The sequence below is a fragment of the Neovison vison genome, chromosome 8 (genome assembly GCF_020171115.1).
Source record: "Neovison vison isolate M4711 chromosome 8, ASM_NN_V1, whole genome shotgun sequence".
Taxonomy (NCBI): Eukaryota; Metazoa; Chordata; class Mammalia; order Carnivora; family Mustelidae; genus Neogale; species Neogale vison.
The window spans coordinates 81,035,278-81,057,796 of record NC_058098.1 but is presented as its reverse complement, the minus strand read 5'-3'; the positions used below and the strand labels follow the sequence as shown (position 1 = coordinate 81,057,796).

General features: G+C 36.9%; 1 long non-coding RNA gene across 1 annotated transcript in view; it reads right to left on the bottom strand.

The window, feature by feature from the left end:
- LOC122915706 overlaps positions 1–22,519 on the bottom strand; it is a 245,670-nt gene that overhangs the window by 162,006 nt on the left and 61,145 nt on the right. The window contains exon 2 of the long non-coding RNA XR_006386079.1: positions 529–562. This is a non-coding gene — a long non-coding RNA (uncharacterized LOC122915706). The remainder of the gene's footprint in view (positions 1–528; positions 563–22,519) is intronic.

Here is a 22,519-nt window from a genome sequence, read left to right as displayed (position 1 = left end):
AAGGGAAAATGGATCCTGTCTCTCAGTTCATATGGGAGGAAATTGCATTCTAAGCTAATACCAGTAAATCTGGGAACACAAAAGTAAGTGTCTTATTGTTAAGTAGACAAACATTTGGTGTGCATACTGGTGTGTCAGAAAGACTTGACGGCAGGCAGACATGTTGTTCAAAGTTATGTAGATTAATTCAAGGTTCTTTTAAACACACACACACACATCTGGCCCTTCCTTTCCAACAACAGGTACAGGAAAAGAAGGAGCTCATATATGAAATGTAATCAGATCTTTTTCTAAGACTGCAATAGCCTGAAAAATTCTGCAACATATCTCAAACAAAAAGAAAAGAAGAGGTAAAAGAAGAGGTGGAAAACCAGTCATGGGCTTTCTAAAACCACCCCACTGCTTATTCTGTAAACAATTAAATACATACTCAGAAGTGTTGACTTTGGAATTAGAGCATCGACCATATGCAGTTAATAGAAATAGCAGCATGAAGTATAGGATATTCAGCAAGTGTGGAAAACTCACCAAAGTAATAGCATCACCACAGTGGATTAAGAATCTGGAAGCCAAAAAGGAGCACTGAATCAGTATTCATGAATGTAAAGGAAACAATTAAGTTCTCTAGAATTTACCTTCAAGCAAAATTTAACTGAAATCACTCTTTCTAGGCATATTAAAATTGTAAGGTTCTCGTAGCCTTTAAATCCTTTGGAGATGAGAAGCCTTTGGCAGTTACTCTCAAACCCAACTAACTGCCAGACTTATCTCAGGAGCTTCATAAAATGCTAACCCCTGGATCTTAATCTTTGGGAGTTTCTTTTCAATACATTTTGGGTGGAGCAATAGTACACACTATCGAATATCAGGCCAATAATATATGGAAAGCAGAAGGAAAACCTATCTCCTATAAAGACACTGTCTGTGGTCTGTCTTTCTATCCATTCATATATTTTTATCAATATAAAAGTCAATCATATTTTCTAAAATCAATAATATTTTCAATCACTGAGGGGAGGCACATAATAAAAACTTAAATGAAAAAGAAATATATGTTGATGACTAAAAATCAACACACTCCGTACAATACAAATAAGGACATAAAATAATGCTCTTGCTAGGCCCTCAACAGCTGCCCCTCACAGAGTTAATTACTATTAAATATAGATGTGTCTTTACAGTCTCTTTATATATTCACTTATAATTTATTTGTGCATGCATTTTTCATAATCAAAATTGGACTGCACATACTGTTCTATAAATTAACTTTTTCACTTCATGTTATTCTGATTTATATCTAGATCTATCTAAAATTATCTATTTTTCAGGGCGCCTGGGTGGCACAGTTAGTTAAGCGACAGATTCTTAGTTTTAGCTCAGGCCATGATCTCAGGATCGTGGGATCGAGCCCTGCATTGGGCTCTATGCTCAGCATGGAATCTGCTGGAGATTCTCCTTCTACCTCTGACCATCCTGTTCGTACTATCTCTAAATAAAATCTTTAGAAATAAAAAAATAAAATTATCAATTTTTCTCATTATTTTTAATGGCTATATAATAGTCCATAGTATAAATAATCATAAATATTTTAGACTTGACCTTGCTTTCACTATTGTCCTAATGTATTAGTTGGTTTTAATTGTGCAAAAAAAAAAATGCTCTACGAACATCCTTATATTCTATCTTCATTTGCATGTTTTTTTGCAGTATAGAAATGGAATTTTTGCATAAAAGCTAAGAGAATTAAAAATTTTAATAGATACTGAAAATGCCCTTCCAAAGAGCTATATCATTTTCTACTCTTATAAAAAGTACAAAAAGGACTATTTCTTCACAACTCATGGATGCTAAATATTTTTCATAATTAAAAATTTTGCCAATTTAACATATTAAAAAGAGTATCTTAGGTCAGCTTGGTGATTCAGTAAATTGGGCCTCTGTCTTCAGCTCAGGTCATGATCCCAGGGTTCTGGATTAAGGCCCAAGTTGGGCTTCCTGCTCAGTGAGGAGAGCCTGCTTCTCCCTCTCCCTCTGCTGTACCCCCTGCTTGTGTTCTCTCTCTCTCTGTCAAATAAATAAATAAAATATTTTTCAAATAAGAGTATCTCACCTTTAATTTTTATTTTCAGCTCATTTCATAGGTTTATTAGTCATTCTCATTTCTTCCATGAACTAACTTCCTATTTCTATCCTATACCTATTTTTTTATTGTGTGATTGATCTTTTTCTTACTACTTTCTAAAAGTTTTTAACTTTGTATGTAATTTAAATCAGAGATTTTGTTTGTTCCTGAGAAGGGTCTTTCCCAATTGACAATTATAAAAATAATCTCTTGTGTTATATTTTCATATTTTTACAGTTATATACAGTATTAAAATATATATTTAAAAAATACTTCAGGTGATTCTTTTCATCATCCAGATACAGCAATTACTACACTGATTGCAATGAAGCAATCATTATTTATCTGTTAGCTTGAGATAATATACCCACCTCCTAGGATTATGGAGAGAAGTAAATAAGATAAAAAATATAAAGAGCCTAGCATGGGGTCTCCCATAGAGAAAATGCTCAATAAACATCCTATTAGTATCCTTGGTGTTATTATTTTAACATAGCTCCAACTCCTTGTTTTTGTATCCAATTCAAAGTGCCTACTTCCCAAGCTTCTCTCAAAAACTAAGGGCTATGTCTTGAAGTAGATTTTCACATGGGACAATTCCCTTTATGAAGCCAACAGCTCATTAAGGAAATGCAACCTAAAACAATAGGTAACAATAGATATTTCCTTAGTTAGAGGACTATTTCTAAAGTAGTTGAACCCTGAGGACCTTAAGAATAAAGTGCTGGCTGATGCAAGTTGATTACAGTACGGCATATTGAGTACTGCTGGCAACACCTGACCTAATCCCGAGAACTTGTTTGGGACTTAACTATACATTTCACAAAGACTTATGGATACCCTCTGTCTGATAGCCTGGTGCTGAATGTCCTGTGGCCCCTGCTGTGTCTGGGACTCCCAGACTCAGGTTGAGCCTCTGTCCAGTGGACAGGGAGAGAGTCTGGTGGCTTGTCTCACTCAGAGATCAGAGGGACACACACCTGGTATGTGCCACTCTTGCTTCAGAGACTGAGCTTCTCCAGAGGAAAACAAGTCAGGCTCCTGGGGACACTCAGGCTGCCAGAAGACCCCATGCCCTCTTTTCCAATGTCCCTCTGACTCATTAATTTTTGACCAAGGATCTTTGGATCTTTGGAGGACAGGAGATAACATTAAAGCCTGCTTTTGTTTTATCTAGGCTTTGTGAATCCAACTCTCTATCAAAGTCCACCTGAACTAACAGAAAAAGAACTTGCTCCTAGCTCCATCTCTAACAATCGATAATCAGAAGAAATTCAGGAAGAGTTTTTGTCCGGCACCAGTGGACAGTATAGCTTTCTGTAAGTGTTTGTGGCTTTTGTTGTTGTTGTTGGGTCAATTATTATTATTGAGCAATCTCTTAGGTTTGCTAGGGTTGCTATAACAATGTATCATAGACTGGGTGGTTTGATCGACAGAAATTTATTTCTCCTAGTTCTGGAGCCTGGGGAAGTCCAAGATCAAGGTGTGGGCAGAGTCAGTGTCTGGTGATGGCTCACTTTCCAGCTTGTAGATAGCTGCCTTTTGGCTGTATCACTTTTCCTTGGTGGTGCTCCTGAAGAGACAAAAATCTCTCTTTCTCTCATCTTTTTTTTTTTTTTTTTCTCTTTCTCTCGTCTTGTAAGGGCTCTAAGCCTAGCATGAGAGTCCCACCCTCATGATCTAATCTAAACCTTATTACTTCCCCAAAGGTCCTGCCTCCAAATACCATCACACTGGGGTTAGGACTTTATCATAAGAATTTGAGAAGCACATAAACATTCAGACCATAATTAGCATTTACTGTGAGTTCGGTGCCACGCTATGCATTTCACACATATCATCTCCATTAATCCTCCCAGCAACTCTTTGAAACAGTTCTACTTACTATTCACAATATACAGAGGCAGACCCAATCAAGGGAATAGTGTGGCTGAGCAACTTGCTCAAAGTCAGAGTTAGTATGTGTGGCACTGACTTGAAAACCTGCTTTCTTGGCCCCGGTGATAAAACCATGCCCTGCTGCCATGCTAGCCTAGTTGGAGAAAGAGATGACCTTCTCTTTTAAAAAAAATTCAGGCAAGATTTTTTTTTTTTCCTTAAATAAGTTTTTTTTTCTCTTTCCCCAACCCTCACTTCTTAAAACAACAAAACACAACCACCTACATTAATTGTAATAAATTACCTTCAATCAGTTCTAAATAAACATGCAAAAGAGAATGAAGCTTAGGGGAATGAATCTCTAAGTAAGAGAGTGGAAATGAATGGAAAAATATCATTCTACCAAATATTTTGGAAGCCTAGTTGTTAGAGGATGAACTGTGTGCTCCCAAGTTCTTATGTTAAAGCCCTAACCCTCTCAGAATGTAATCATATTTGGAGATAATGTCTTTAAAGAAATTATTAAGTTAAAACCAGGACTTTAGGGTTAGCCCTAATCCAATATGACTGGTGTCCTTACAGGAAGAGGAAATTTGGACACAAAGAGACACCAGACACATGCACAGGCAGAGGGACAACTGTGTGAGGACACAGGGAGAAGATGGACATTTTGCAAGCCAAGGAGAGAGGCCTCAGAAGAAATCAACCCTGCTGACCAACCTGAATCTCGGACTTCCAGCCTCTAAAATTGTGAGAAAATAAGTCTCTGTTACTCAAGCCATCTGGTGTGGCATTTTGTTATGGCAGTCCTAGAAAAATAATACACCAGTATTTCTGTCAAAGAAATGGGGTGATAGCGGGGGCGGGGGGGTATCCAGAATGCAGGAGTCACCAGGAATTTTGCCCTAAATCATGGTTTCTATACAGGCTACTATTAAGTTGCAAGGATTCTTTTATGGGATTAAAGTGGGGGTCTAAAGGGTACAAAGATAATATTAGCCCTGAGGAAAGTTAACTATTTGCTCTTGAAAATACCTCTAACCAGGACTTTGGAAATTCCATATATATAAATAGTCAGGTACCTTCTCCCTCTGTGGCTCTCCCTCTTCCTCTAAACATTTCATTCACCATCCCTATTGTGATTGTGATTGGCCTGTGGACTGCACAGGACAGGTGTGCTGATTACATATGAATACATTGACTACAGAGAAATGAGTGCAATAGAAACACGGCATGAGCTACTAACATCCAGTTTGGATTACATATTGGTTTAGTAGGACAAGTAGCAAGAATCAACTAATTTCTGCTACATGTGGTTTACCCACTCACATTACCTCATCACAGCCATGTCTCCTCTTTGCCATCAGTCAATGGGCTGGGAGCAAAACCAAACCCTGAACTGAACTGAAATGCACTCCCGATCACAGTCATGCTCCCCTAGGAACTGTGGGATAACTGGCTTTATACCAGGAGAAGTAAGCATTCCCTTATTTCTGCTCACTAACAACTTTTCCTTTCTTTTGATTGGATCTTAATGACCTAAGCCCTTTGCAAGAGGTTCATCTCTTTCATTGGGGGGCGACATGAACCCCCAAATGGCAGATAACACAGAGAAATAAATAAAATTTAGATGCAAAATAAAATCTATCTACTAACGTGTGTATACATGAATGTGTATCTCACTGGTATGCACCAGATTGGACTAAATGGCAGGAATTTCCCAAGGGAAGATAACCTCCAGATACTGCTACAAAGACTTTATTCCCCACACTCCACAAATTATTTAATTTAAACACTGCTTGATATGACTCTCTGAGGAGAAGGGTGTTTTCCCAGATCCATTTTTAATTTGTTGGTGTCTATAGACGCGTGTGTGCCTATAGAATTGACCTGACAAACGCACTTACTCCTTCAGAGTGTCTAAGCACAAGCTTCTGATTGCACAATCAGGGACTTCAAGTTGCTGTCTAAAAGTAGAAAAATGATGAGATTTATGTGTAATTTCTTCTCCTTTTTTGGTGAGAAAAAGGCAGAGATTCAGTTGTTTATCGGCTAAGGTTCCCACTCTGGACATTTTCCATTTTCTTGGGAGACACAACTAAATATTTTTTAAAAATCTTAGTGTGTGTGTGTGTGTGTGTGTGTGTGTGTGTGTATGTACCTCCACCACGATTAATTTCTCACATAGAAAATGGTCACATTCATTGATGCATTTTACTAAGGGAGGAGAAGCAATGCAAAGATTAAAGAATCGGTTTTCATCAGCATTGGGTAGTGCAGTATCATGGGCCACAGAGATAATTCATAGCATTCTTTTAATCTTTCTGTTCCTTCCACTAGCCTACCTTCTACCGCTTTTCTACTACATATTAATAAGGGAAGGATACCCAGTGAAACAAAACCCTGAGTGTCCTATTATGTATTTGCCAAACTTCATCATGAAAAATCTTGCTTTTTTAAAGAGTTTATAGGTCCCATTAAAGGATTCAAATTAATTTCTCCCCCAGACAGAATTTCTTTACATAAGGTTCCACAGAAGGGCTAACCCTGCCGCGAATGCAAACCTGGGCACATAGGGTCCACACTGGAGAGTCTTGTTATCTTGGCTAAATCAATTTAAGAGCAAATAAGCATTAGGCAATAATTTCAATATTAACTTACTCTTCTTACTTCTTCATCACAGCAAGCTAAAGTTATGTGAACTCCCTTTCACCCTTCACCTAGGCTTCCTCTATTCTCTCCCTATGTGGTGCCCTTCACACAAGTAAAGTGACCTCCTTCCTCCTACCAGCCTAGTTATTTATTGACATAAGCTTGCATTCTGGGGCATTATCAGCTTAATGCATAATTCAAAATCTCTCAGTTGTGGCCTGCACTTTTGCCTTATCCCCTGCATTCTGAATGAAAGATAAGGGGAAGTATTTCCAAAGTGGGCACACAAAAGCACTCCTGAACATTAACATTGCCTCCTTCCCCTCCCTTGTATGTCAGCCCACCCCCAGCCCTCAGAAAAATGTGCACCTTGCAGCTCACACACAACATACTCACAAAGGTACCATACTAAGAAGAAAACAATCCCAGAGATGGTCTTAAAGCTTACACTGAGTGGGGATCCAAGAACCTTTGGGATGAAGGGTCTCTAAAGTGGAAAAACTACAGTTATTACCTTAACAGTCACATTCTAGACTGGCAGCCAGATGTTTTCAGCAAAGCAATAGTTTCAAATCTCTGTAATTCAAAAAAAAGAAACACCAGCTTTAGAATTTTTTTTTTCCAGTGGGGCAGTGGAAGCTGTGTGTGTGGTGAGTGGGAGAGAAGAGGGTGAATGGGAAGAGAGAGCAGATGGAAAAGGCTTCTTAACATGTTGGAGGAAAGGGGAAAAGAAGCCAAAGGAAGAGGGAGGGGAGAGCAGGGCAAAAGGGAAAGAGAGAGGATGAAGGGTTAGAGTACAAACTGACTGGGGGCAGGAGAGGTAGAGAGACAAAAGTCTGTGAGGGTTTCAAGATCAGCTTTCTTAGGTTAATGTAGATAAGAATCAATTCAGTAAAAGCGGCTCAAGTGATTTTTTTTCCCATAGTGAATTGACTGCTTCTGGCTGAATTGATTAAATTAACTAGTTGTTGTTGTGGTTGTTGTTGCTTTTAATGATGTGTGAAGAGAGAAAATGAGTGCATAAGCCCACCTACAAATACACAGAACCAGGTAGCCTGTATGCTTGATTTGGACACATTAACAACTTTACCAAAATAAAAAACATACACACACTCATATATATGTATGCATATGTGTGTGTGTGGAAATGTTGAATTTTGTCAAAATTGCCATTGCTGTCCCCCAGAATATTCATAAGCATATACAATATACATACATAAATATTCTGAGTTGCATTCCTCCTATGGTCCAAAAATTTTTTGTCTTTTTGGAAAGCAGTTTATCCTTGACAAAGTAGGTATGCTGTATAAATGCATCCCGTACAATGTATCAGTACCATTTTTAAAAGTAAGGTTCACCTCCCCTAATGCACTTTTGTCAAAGTCAGAATATGATACTAAAAATCATAAAGTCGCCAATATCACTGGACTTATTACAAAATATGGGCTTCTAGTAGATGCTTTTTACATGCATTTCGAGTCCACCAAGTAATAATTCCTCCTTTTTTATAAACATAAAGACATGAATTATTAAAAAATTAAAGACATTTAGAATAATGGTCCTTTATACGCAAAGTATTTATTTCAACTTTCATCATTCATGTTTATTGCATTGATTTTTTTTTCATCAGTTTACTTAGTATTAGGCTTCCACTGAACTCATCAATAAGAAATGAATTTTGGTAACTTTCAAATCCACTATATTACTTTTCCTTTTATTTGTAGTGAATTTTTCTTCTCTCCATGGTATTACTGCAATAAGTCAGTCATTATTTCTTTATGTTTTCCCTTCTTTCTTTAGTATTTCATTTCCCTTTACAGCACATCTTGTGATCACAAAGAAAACAGAGACACTTATTTCTTTTAACAGTTGAAATTGCTGCAAGTGATTTAGCTGTCATTTAATTTGATTCCTCTCTTCTGTCTGTGGAGAAATATGTTTAATGTACTGGAAATTATGTTAATAAGAAAAAGCATTATCTCATTTAATGAAACAAATATACAAATATTTCAAAATAAAATAAAGAGGCAATCTTCACTGAGAAAAATGTCTCTTATGGTTTGCATAAAATAAACAAATGAGAAAAAATCACGAATACATTGAAACACTGACAAAAATTATGCCTACATTCAAAAGGGGACAGGAAGCTTGGTAACCGAATTACCCACAATTTAACCAAATTATTTTTTTAAAAAAAATTTGGGCACAGATTAAGGATCAAATTATTAATTTTATATTTCCATTACTTAAAGGAAGATTATTTTATTTTCCTAGAATGGACACTAGGTTTTTGAGAAGTTTTCTTTGTATTTTTTCTCTTCTATTCCAATTGGTCTTTCAATGATTGCTATTGCTTGCATTAATAATTATCAGCAATCTCATTGAAAATATGACCCAACCCGTGTAACTATAAGAAAGGTTAGAATTCCTTTGATTTTGCTAATCAAAACAGAGTCAATGAACTCGTTCCAAAGCTTTTATATATTAAAATTTATCTAATGCACAAAAAGGTTAAATAAATATTGTTAGTGATTTGAGCAAAACTTGAAGCAATTATGTAATAAAAGCATGACCACAGTAACAGAAACACATAATTAGCAATTTAATTACTGGCATGAAGACAAGCTAAAGATGTCAATAAAAAAAAATCTTTAGTGACAAGCCGATTTTATTCTCTTTACTACAATTTGTAAGAAATATTCACCACCTGATGGGCAAAACCATTTCTATACAAAATACCTACCCCTCCACACAGTACAATACCCAATTTAAAATATTTCTGATTTCCTATCATTGCATAGTGAATTATTACATTTTCTCCCATTTAGATTAGTACTTTTTTTTTCCTTTGAAAATACAGTATTTCCAGTCAGCAAGTAAAGAACATTATGTTTTTTTTTAAATGAGTTAAAATAGCAGGTGTTCTTTGTTTCAATTTCTTTATTTTTTCCAGCTTCAATAATATGCTTGACAGAAATGCTCCCCTGTATATGACATTCCAAATATCCTATCTTTTCTCATCTTCTAAGTTTCAGCTGAGAAGCACATATAAACCATGGACTGTTTTAAAAAGAGAGAAATTACAACTATAGTAGAAGTAGTCAAGCTAATTGGACATTCCTCCTGGTCTTTCACAATTTCTTTTTCTCCCTCGTATCTGTATTTAGAGTTTTAAGGTGGGAGGTAAAGGAGTGATACGATCCACCTTTACTTTTTCATCATGATTCCAACTTTCTGATTTTTAAACGGTCCCAAACTACTTATTTTAAAGCATTCAATGGATACTTACTACCTTATATGTCACTGGTATTTAACCAGTAGCAGAAAACAGATATCTCAAGATAGAACCATCCTGAAAGAAGCTTCATCTTATGATAAAAAGTGAATCATCTTGGCTGGTGTTCAACAGCCACTTGCACAAGCCGAGTGCATGGAGTGAAATCAGGAAAGCCAGACTTGCTAAGAAGTTTGGTCTATAAATACCCTTGGGGCATGATGGAATACGCTTGAAAAATAAACTCCGGACTCCGGCCACTAAGAACATAACAAATACTAATTCTTAATAACACTGCCTATTTTTATAATTAACCTACTGACTCTAATCATTTTGACACATAGTTCTAATCAGATATGCTAATTAAATATTCAATTCTTGACAGAAGAGTATATAATACTCAAAGTTTCTAAGGAAATTGAAAACGTTTTTATTTTATTTTTTCTTTTTTTTTTTTTTTAAAGATTTTATTTATTTATTTGACAGAGAGAGATCACAAGCAGGCAGAGAGGCAGGCAGAGAGAGAGGAGGAAGCAGGCTCCCCGCCGAGCAGAGAGCCCGATGTGGAGCTCGATCCCAGGACCCTGAGATCATGACCTGAGCCGAAGGCAGCAGCTTAACCACTGAGCCACCCAGGCGCCCCTTGAAAACGTTTTTAAAAAGTGTGTTTTACTTAGCTGTAACTTTATAAATGCAGAGAAAGCAAATAATTGGGAGATAACTTTTGGAACCTCTTGGCTAACGTACTGGTTACTACAACCATTCATTTCTTACATATATTTGGATTAAAGGTCCCTTGTTTCCATGAAAATTTCACTTTTCCAGGGAGCTTTTGATCACTGTACCTTAAATTATTTATCACCACCAGCTTCTAAGTTTCTGCTTTAACCATAAATCTAAACTTACCTGGATTTTTTTAATTGCCATCATCCAGGTTTGAAACTCTCCTTCCTTCTACAGGTAAGAGGTATCATGAATAGGTATGTTAATTTACAAACGTCCATGGAAGACCACCAACATTAGCCATTATGGAAGATATTTAGGCAGTGGTACCTGCCTTTGTGAAGCTTACAGTCTAGTTAGGAAGATGGTGTGCCCAAAGGTAATGCTGCCTCATAATTCAAATGTAGTTATAATAAATAGCCACACAGCTGATAAAATAAATACAAGAAGGTTCATAGAATAAAGGCAGCACAGTGCCTCTGTGGGCAGGCCCCCTTTATAAGTAAGTACCAGGGAGAGAATTTTATAAAGCTTTAAAATGCATATCTCATTTGAGCTAAGAGCTAAACAGCACCTCATAGAGGTGAAGAAACTGGCACTCAAAGAAGTTAATAATTTACCCAAGCAACCATGCATTCAAATGGGAACTCAATCATAGTTCTGTTGACTCTAAGTTCAAGGCATGAGGAAGAACACATCTGAGATGAAGGAATGATCGAAGAAGCATGTCAGGCAGAGGGGAATGGAAGAGATTTGTGAAACATGTGCAGGACAAAGGTGGTTTGCTTGCCTACAGAGAGCAATAGGAACAATGAGTGAAAGATTGGAAATAAAAAAGTTGAGAGCAACAGAAAATTGGGAATGTGTTCTCTAGACAGTGAGGAGACTTTGGTAGTTTCTGAACAGAATGATGGCATGATGAATGCAGAATGAAGTATGAACTGAAAAGATGAGAGAAAAGACAAAAAGTGAATGCTGTTGATTCTCCACTCAGAGCCCTTTACCAGAGGGCAGCCATCCCCCAGCTGCTGGTAGTGTTGACTGCTAAAGCCCTTGGCAGCCCCCTTTCCTACAGAATTGTTCCCAGCCTTGAGGATCCACTTTACCAGAGAGGTTAAAAGACCCTTAACTACCAACCCATACAAGGACTGCCCGAAATGGGAGATATAAAAGCCAGCTCCTTCAGCTTAAGGGGCATCAATTTTGCAGGCAAGCTGAAACTAGACTCTAGCTTATAGCACATGCCCTACCCTACTTTCTCATTCCCTTTCCTCCCCGCAATCCATCCTTGTGTCAGACTCTGCTGCTAGGGAACCTGACCAGAGAGGAGGTAGTGAGAGCCTGAACTATCTTCCTCTCTCTTGGGATGGGGAGGAAGACTCACATGATGTTAACAGGAGAGTGACAGCAGCTTTATTTACCCAGAAAATAACCAGTGCACAAGAAAAGCAACCAGGGCAAACATGAAGATGCGTTTTTTACTTTTCTGGTCTCCTTGTCTTTTTTTAATTGCTCAAAGAATGAAATTTGATGGTGTTGCTGGGGAAAAGTTTATAACTCAACCACTCTAGTCTGCATGGGAGATACAATGAAGCCTTCACTTTGAGTGGATATGGGGGGAAAAGGGAATATTATTTTATGATAGCAACCCACTAGAAACTTTGGTTTTCCCTGTCCAAATCCCAACTGAGTATTGCACAGCTCAGTAAATCATTAACTTCCATTTCTCACAAAATGGGAAACATTCCGGCTGTCTACAAAAAATACACTCTAAATTTAAATCTCTCCAAACTGTGGAATCAAAAAAGAAAAAGTAATATTTTATAATACTAGGAAACAAAAAAATTTTAAGTTTTTTCTTTAAATATAATAATCAGATTTCTCTTGCACCCAACATAAATACCACAGTACCTTGTATTCTTATATGATGCACTGATACTCTCCATTACACCATTTAGGGATATTAAATATTATTTATGTCTAGGGGAACTTTCCTATTCTCCTCTAAATGAAAACAAAAACAAACAAACAAACAAAAACCCACCCTGGTGCTATTTAGGATGATTATTTGCCACAAAAAGAAATGAACTCTCAGAGCATAAATTCTAGAATACCTCACAACAGTTCTATAATGAGGGAGGGAAGCACAGAGGGAAAGGGAGAGAGGAAAGAGAGGGACAGGAATGACCCAGGGGAGAATATGAACATGTTGTGCCTAAACCACAAAACTTCATGAGCTAATATAGCTTGAATTTCCTTTTCTCCTTAATGAGAATCCTTCAGTTTTCATGAGAGATTTCTTTAAAACAATTAGGATCTAATCAACATTTCTCCCTCTTTTCCTATATTGATAACTATCTGATGGCCAATCTTTTTTTCCTATCATGGAGTCTGGTAACAAATGTACACCCAGAACAAATGTCCTATCTATGCAGTGGGATCAGATGATTATTTGTAAAACTTAATAGAGATGTCAAAGAGAATGCTAAAACTCAACAACAGTGTTCTCAAACTTGAGCAAGCTTAACCTGGGAAGCCTGTGAAAATACAGATTCACACTCTGCCACACTTTCACCATCTTGGATTCAGTAGATCTGAGGACTGGGCAGATATCTCTGTTTAGTAGGCACTGTGTGTCATTCTGGTACAGATGCCTGCAGAACAGACCTTAAAAGCCACTCCTATAGTGATCCCATACTAGTCTTTGAACTTTATGTGTAGTTCATAATTTCCCTTCTACAAAACCTCTTCTCTAGGCTAGATGAGTGTGTTATGGTGATGACACTAAAGGAGACACAGAATCTAAAAAGGGAAACTGAATTGTTTTGGTAGGGGAAGGGGGAATGGAGATAATGAATTTGAGATTGGAAGGGTATAGTTTTAGGTACTGTATGTTTGACTGCTCCTAAGTCACAAAATTCCTTGCTTTAAACAATGACAGGTATCTTGAAATGTACTCCCACATGGAGGGAGAACATCCCCAGTCAACAGAATAAAAGACAACCCCTGAACATTGATATTGCCCTTGAAATACAGCTACCAACTTCCCCTAAACAAATAGTGGTCCTTAAATTATATTATACTGTTTGGAGATTGAACTTAGTTCTCAGATAAGTTTTGAGAATGGACTCTAATTATTTACAGTGATGCATTTTAAAATTGAGTAACCTTTGCCTAAATGCACAATTAGCTAAGCGTAAACAATACATTTGTTGCTGACTTGTTTTCCCTCAAAAAGAAATACTCAGAAAAACATATTTCACTTTCCTTTGGGATAAGGTAATCCCTCCTTAGCATTATGTAGGACACATAATTGTGCAACAACAGGGATACACGGTTCCTCTTATTTCTGGCAGTTTCTTAAAATAAACATTAAGGTCCACTAAAATGAACCCCAATGGTAATGGCAATGATGAAAATAAAAGAGGCAAACCTTAATACATTTAAATGTAAAGACAAATTAATAGTAAATGCTTTCTCAAAACACTATCTCTGGGGCAAGTATAATGAAGCTGAAATTCAAAGGGCTAGCATACTGTGGGTTGCGTGGAAAGAGGTGCCATGGAGAAAGGTACTTTTTTTTTTCTTTATTGAATGTAATCCAACAAAGATTTGGCAGACTACATATTTAAAAGGTTGGGAATGCTTGCAGAAATTGATTCATTCACACTGTTGTGAATCATTTAGCACACACTTCAGAGAGAGTTTAGCATCTTAGTCTCTGCCTCCCACTTCCTAAGAAAGGCTGTTAATCAAAATGGAAGACTCGTAGAGGTAGCCTTGGGAATGGGACAAAAGGATGAGAAGGAAGGCACACCATGTGGCATGATTTTCTCCTCTAAGGGCAGTTTGGTCTTTTTTGTTTTCCTTTGAGGGTGGAATGTTTAGTGCACCTAAATTAATACATAGATTCTCAGACTGGGGTCATGCTTTTGAATGAGCCTGAGTCAAAAAGTATACTGCCTATTTCACTTAAACGTAGCTCTTCTCCAAACTGTAAGATTATGAAGTAAAAAAAGAGCATAATTACAAAATATCTAAATTAAATGATTAAAAATCCTCTATATTTGCCAAAATCTTGTCATGATTACGAAATAGAATTAAGTATTTTTCTTTAAAGAAAAAAATTTATATGCCATCTTAACACATTTTTAAAAAAATAATGAATCTACTAATCCAGTGGTGGACTTTAGACTAGGACATTAGAAACAGACCATGTAAAAGCTGAAGTTCATACATATGCAAATACATGAAACTAACAATTTAATAAGGTCGATAAAATTTGCTATATTTCTTTTATTTTCAAAATGCCAGTAAATTTACTAGTACTTTAAAAATAAAAGATGATAAATTACCAGTTACATAAAATGTACAAGTGAAAAATTGCTAATGGTTAGGGTTGATAAATGATGTTTTCAAATAATTAAACAAAAAAAATCATAGTAAAGTAATCATAGTAAAGAAAAAATACAGAGATGTATTTACTTTCAGAAAGATGGACAAAAACAAATGTCAGCATTTATAAAGCCAAAGTAAGATGAGCAATAGCACTGGATGGAACCTGGAAGTGCACTCACCGCACCTTTTACATTGAATTCCTCATCCACTCTACCATGGCCACTATTCACAAGGTTACACTTCTGGATATGCGCCCTAGCCCCAGAAGGTCTTGTCTCACGACTACAGCAATATAAGAAAGCTGAACATATATTAAAGATGAACATCACATTCATCTAGGAAAAAATAGTAATAGGAAGGGAAAAGTGAAGAGGAGGAATTTATTTTTTAAGTATCTGCAAAGAACACACAAGTAATTCAAATAACAGCTCATTTAAAGGTCACTTACATTTGGTTTTAAGATGCATAATATACCTACTGATAATCCATTTTAATCTATTCCTTTGGTAGACAGAAAGAAAAGAAAAAAAATGAGAGACAAATTTACTGCTTTGTCATTTGGCCCAAAGCAGCAACTGTGATCCTTAATTCTTAAAACACTTCTTTCATGCCTTCAATACATGAAATCTGTTAAGTTCTTTACTCTCATAACCACCCTATTCCTATCACCATTTTAAAGATGAGGATGAGTGGGAAGAGTGGGTGAGCCACTCCTCAGGCTTTGCACATTCAACGCCCTGTCTTCACCAGTTCTTGCTCTAAATCAAAGGCAGGGAGAAGACACGCAGGGCAGCATCGTTTTCATATTCAACTTGGTCAAAGCTTCTGTTCTCAAGCCTCGGTCAAGTGCCTCATTCTCAGTGTAAGTAGGTTACAAAATTGAATTTCATACCATAGATTCTCCTTCCCTCCATGTATATAATTAATTTTCATTTGTGTAAGAGTAGCAATCTGTGACTAAAAATGTGGAGGCTGAAAAAGTGATTCCTGTAAGACTGAGGATGAACTTGTATGTTGTTTCATTTTAAATAGTGGTTCTCAACCTGGCTGCACAATTAGAATTACCTGGAGAGCTTTTAAAAAAAAAAATCCTTGCCCAGGCCCTATCCCCAGAGAAGCTGACTTAATGGGCTAGGGTGGGGCCCAGGCACTGATTTATTTATTTATTTATTTCCCCTCAAAAGCTCCCCAGGTGACTCTAATGTGCAGCCAGGGTTGAGACCCACTGATTTTACAGCCCGAGTACTACAGCCAATGTAGAACTACATTTCTAACTTATGTTATACAATAGATTTATGCTGGTAAGCAAGTGCATCTTAGTTTACAAGCAATAAAATGGGAATAATGATAAGTATTACATACCAAAGCTATCCCTTTCAGATGTCCGTTTACCTGAAGCTCCAGGCACGCATTTTGATATCTTAGAGGAGAGGAAGTAAAACATGAGTATAAAAATAAAAGAATATTATTAGCACCAGTTCTTGGAAAAAAATGTTCTCCAATTAGACATGGGGAACAAATGTATTTGATAAATATATGTTAAAAGCTAACTTAGAATTGTTTTTAAATTGCATTTTTTCAACATCTCATTTCAAGTTCACATTTACTTTCATACAATTTAAGATCCTTTGAGGCAATGAGGTATTGTTATAAGATGGATGGATTCACCTTCCAACATATTAGGATAATGACACTGCCCGTATTCAGGCTTCAACCTTTACCTGAGAAATCTCTGCTAGGAAAAATTCCAGCCCTGAGAGATATGTGTCAAAACTTAATTGTTCAACTTCTCAAGTAAAAAGTTACAAAAATATGATAGCAGACCACCATTTTCTCTTAATTTTTAAGGAAAAGTATTCCAAATATTAACAACGTTCAAATGTATTCTCGCTTCACTGATGTTTTTTAGGATCCCAGTTATAGCATGGTGTTAATAGCAGCACGGTGAATGCCTTAAAGTAAAATCAGCAGGGCAGGTATTTCATTAAACAGATGCCTTTTTAACTCTAGTGGTAGGACTGGATGACATGATAATTATGTTATATAGAGATTTATTACATTTTGATATCAGGCAACATCCCTTGGCCTATATTTGTATCTGTGATATACCTGAGGTTTTCACAGAATGCAAGACGAGTACAAGAGTGATGAGGAGCTCAAACACAATGCTTGACCTAAATACATTATGTAGCACTGGGTATCTGTTAAATAGGTCAGCCTGGGCTCTTAAAAGTTATGCAAAACTTATTTCTGCCACACAAGAGATATGTCACTAGTCAAGCTGTATAAAAATCAGCTTTCTAGGCAGGAAGAAAATGCTCCTCTTCATTGGTGGGAAAAAAACTCTTTTACCATACATAAAATGTCTTAAATACTATACTATCCTTGTCATATGTCTCTAGGCCACAGAAAGTAATAAAAGCAATGAGCCTGATGAAATGCTAACAATTCCAGGATTCCTTTAAGTGGATGGGAGTTCTGTGAGCAGTGCTACAGAAATTCTTATTCTTCCAGCAAAAGCAAATGGGATTTTGAAGGTGCACAAGGTTTAGCTAACTAAACCAAAGTGATGCCTATTGTCACAGGATGCAGACCTGACTGATGGCTTTTTAGTAGTGACGAAACATGGAAAGTTCGCTCATCAGGGCTAAGACGGTTCCACCTGCACCTCCATTCCTACTTTCGTCAAAGCTGTCTTATTCTTGCTCACTGTGGCTCCACTACCTACCTTAGGTGTACACGCCATTATTTTTAAAACATCAAATAAATCGAAGACTCACAAAACTCTTCCCCTGCTCAAATAAATGATACATGATGGTTCTAAGGTCTCTGCCTGACCACTAGGCACTAAAAACAGAACCAGTAGTTCTCAAAGGTAGTACCAGGGATCAGCAGCATCAATACCAACTGAGAAATTGTTAAAAATGCAAATTAAAACCTACCCTCCACCCCTCCCACCCCCGGAGATCCATGAATTAGAAACTCTGGAGTTGGGGTGAGGTGATCAGTGCTTTAATGGGCCTTCCAGTTTGAGAATCCCTGAACTGAACCATCAGTAACTTAGCTTGAGAGTAGACATAACAGTTTCAAATTAACAAAATAATTCTTAATCATCCTTACAATTAGGGACAAAAATCAAGGTACAGAATATTTTCCATCCTCATATTAGCCAACATCAACCTCTTTCTCCAAATGAACTTTTTATAAACAGTAAACAAGTCCAATGTTTCTAAGAAGTCCAAAAACATTTTCAACTTGAACTTAAAAACTCAGGCTTTTCTGCTTCTGGAAATATGAATTATGGCAGTGCACTTGTTCAGAAGAAATAATGTGGAAAAATAACAGCAAACTGTTCAAATTGCTCAGTAATCATACAGCTGAACCCTTAGGGATTAAAAAAATTCAACAGAAGTTAATAAGAATGGTAATTCATAGTAAGATGCCATTTGTGGGCATTAAAAAAAACCAACCAACAAACAAAAACACTTTCTTGAAGAGTGACCCTTCACAGGTAGGCACTCAGAATATAAATTCCCCAAATCCACGTAGATTAGTGAGCATAATAATACACACTGTTTGAATGTTTGGTCCTGATCAGTAGCTCGTATATGCTAACATAAATCCTTCTCAAAGAAGTACTGAGATTTTACCTCTCAGCTTATTACCTTCCACACACTCTTCGTTGGTTTAGTTTAATGTATTTGAGTTCCATTTCTGAGAACACAAACTCTTATGATTTTTGCACGATTGAAAGACGTTCATTAAAAAGACAGGAAATGAAGTATATGCAAATTTGAAGCAAGCTAATAAAATAAATTTCTTTAAAGAAAAAAAAAAAAAACTATCTGTTCCCGGCAACACACTGAAAACAAAACTCTGAGCAAAACAGATCGCAGCTGCTCAACTAAACTGCAATACGCTCTGGGAAATGGCATCCACCTTATCCCATACACCTGTTTGCCGACAGTGAGGCAGCAGCAAAATCTGCATGAGGAAATTCAAAGGCAAAAAGTAAACAAGCTTCTTCATTCTGCATTATCACACTAGACTCTAAAACAGGTTTTTACTACTAGCTTCTTGCTGATATGCTGAACTTCACGGAGGTTAGTCACATACTGCAGGTAGCTTCTGAGTCAAATTCAGTTCCTCTGGGACAAGTGATTATTTTCTTCTCTCTCTGACCTAGTGAATGCAGCAATGCTCCACACATACAGTATTTCTGCCCTAAAGGCATTTATGTCCCACCACCTTACCCCCTAATGCTTATAATAATGCTAGGCAAAGTGACAAAAATAAGTCTGCCGTTAGTTTGCATATCGAAAAACAAAATACATACAATGCTGCTGCTGTTTTTATTGCTTTGTTATTTCATCATTATTCACCACAGTTCTTGCCTTCATTTGCAGAGTTTGGATTTTAATGTAATGGCCATTCAATAAAAATGTTGCTTTTAAAGGGTTTGCATATCATCCCATTTTCTCTTCAACCCTTCAGCAACCATATGGCAAGCAATCAGGTCTGCAATCACTAGGTCCATATTATGTAGAGCATGATTTCAGCATTATGCTATTACCCATCTGTTTCTGTAGAAAAAGACATGAACCCGTGTATAAGAGGTCAGTGGTTTCATTGCACACCGTATTCCAGAAATCTATCTCTGTTCACTTGAGATCACTTTTGTGATTTACTCTAGTCTCCAGGCCAGACTTTCTCTCCCTCTCTCCTTTTTTTTTTTTTAAAGAAATACAGACTATCAGCACAATTTGTCTGTCTGCCTATTGTATAAAATTATTTGTAACTGTCAGAGTAGGCACTTAAACTTTCTTACTTAAGGATATTTATCCAGAGATTCTGCACTTAAAAAAAAAAAATGTGGGCGGTGGAGAGAAGAGAAATCAATCTCACCTGATTTTACATTTTTAACTGTCTACATAATAAAGATGACAGAATTTTCAGGCAGAAGCAGACACAGAAGAGAAAGTTCAGGCTTCTGCCTCCAATTTGAAGGCTCCTGGCACCAGCCTAGACTAACCAATTCTTCTGGGCTCAAGGAACGATTCCCACATATGTATATATGTATATTTTATATCTGTATATATGTCTGCCCTGTGGGTTCACATACATAATTTTTGAATGGTAGACCTAATTTGAGTGTTCAGTGTTAATTCAGTGGAATGTGTACTTCGGTATTTCATAGTTGGAGCACTATAATGAACTTCAGTTGCAATCAGTTATGCCTATGAAAAGACTCAAAAGTTTGAAATTCCTTATATTGTAATAAGTCAATGACTTTGTTAAGTAAAACTTGCTACAAAATACTTCCACTGTCTTTTATACTGGCTCAAGCTATTACTGGCTTGAAATTGATTTAGGAAGCAGGACAGGAACACGCCAAATGGGTATGAAGCCCCAGGCACAGAATCTTTTTCTAAATCAATTTTGAGGCCGTCAGGAGTGACTCAGAGCAGATATGCTTTTCTGCCCTATCCAGTGGTTCTAAACCTGGCTGCATATTGCAATCAGCTGGAGATTTTTAAGAATTCTGACTCCTGGGTCCAAAGATGCTAACTTAATTAATCTGGGTACAGCATGGACAGCCAGATTTTTAAAAGCTCCCCAAGTATTTTTATTGTACAGCCCAGCTTCAGACCCTCTGGTCCAATAAGACATAACTAAACAAAGATCATCTTACCTCATTTCACTATTCAAAAAAATCTAGTAACTGGGTAGGGTGTAAATACTATAAAAAATAATGCAAACTGTAAAATGTTCAAGGTATAAGGAGGTAAAAAAAATTACAGGCTGACAATCATCAGTTGTAAAATAAATGCTATTCAGTGGTAGAAAGAACAGAGGCAAGACTTCTATATAAGTTTGGCCTACAGTTTTATCTATAACTTTTAAGAAACTTGAATGCCATAAAACATGCATAAACAATGTTAATGCTGGAACTTTATTAAGATGCTGTCAAATTTAACTAAAATTCTATAATTAATAAAGTTGATTACAATGTAATAGTTGAAAAAAACTAAAGCCAAATTGCTCAGTGTTTATTATATACATAGGAATAATTATTCACTTAAAAATTATACAGAAAAGGGGCACCTGGGTGGCTCAGTGGGTTAAGCCACTGCCTTTGGCTCAGGTCATATTCTCAGGGTCCTGGGATTGAGCCCTGCATCGGGCTCTCTGCTCAGCGGGGAGCCTGCTTCCTCCTCTCTCTCTTCCTGCCTCTCTGCCTGCTTGTGATCTCGTTCTGTCAAATAAATAAATAAAATCTTTTAAAAAAATTATACAGAAAAAGGCTACACGTCCCTTTCACAGATAACTTCTATGACCATAAACTCTTAAAGTTTTGATACATGTTGTATTTTGAAATTAACATTCTTAAGGGCAAATACTTTGGAAAACAAAACTGAATTATTCACTGGTTTTTAAAAGATAAAGTTTCAATTACATTAATGTTTAACACAATTGGCTACAAGCAAGAAAGTCTAGAATTAAGGCTGATGCCCAGAACCTAATTAACTCACAGAACTGAACCAGATACATGGATACACAGCAAGTTGGTTTATACCGAGGCTGTTGGGATTCTTTCCGGAAAATACCCTGCCCACCCCAACAACCAGTTCACAAACAAATGAATGAATAATAGATAAATAAGAAAAACCTACCAAACCTTCCTGATCAGGAAAAGCAGAAAGGATCAATGAGAAAATTATAGTTTCTCCTTCTCCGTCTTCCAACACAACTTCCTTCACTGCTGTGCTTTTTTACCCAAGGTTTATGCTTTCACACCTCTCAACCCCTCTCCACACATCAAAATCTATCACAATTCATCCAAAGAGTAAATGCAGGAAAAGAATTACAATGTAATGTCACTCAGATGATCTCTATATAATCAAGACCCAAAGGCTTACGTGGCTGGAACTTGAATAGCAGTGCTGAAGTACCAATGTGAGCGGAACTGTACCAGGGCATGGAGAAAACACACCCCTAGGTAGACTAACTCCATCTTCCTGTGGCCATGGTCACAGCCACCCACAAAAACACATCTTTAGGCAGAAGATGCAGTTGGCAGGACTCTCATCTTACAGCGATGTGCCCCTATTTGCACTGAGAATGACAAACTCAGTTATCTCACTTCTGTGGGATGACACCGGCTCGAGGGAAGCTGATCCATAGATTCTAGTGGGGCACTGTAAACAACTACATGTTACTCCCATCTTTCCTTTAGGTATAGCTTTCAATGTTACTATTCCTTAATCATTTACTCCCTATTTACTCCCATTCACCCTCTACTGGGCATGCCCCCAAAGGCAGGAACCAGCTGAATCAGTTTGGTTAAGAGGAAATGAGCAATCCACTCTTCTTAGTGGTACAAAAAGGTCTATATTCATCCTTTCCAATGTCACTCAGAATGGAAACAAAATGTGTTGATTGATTATATGTTGATATAACAGTCATTACTC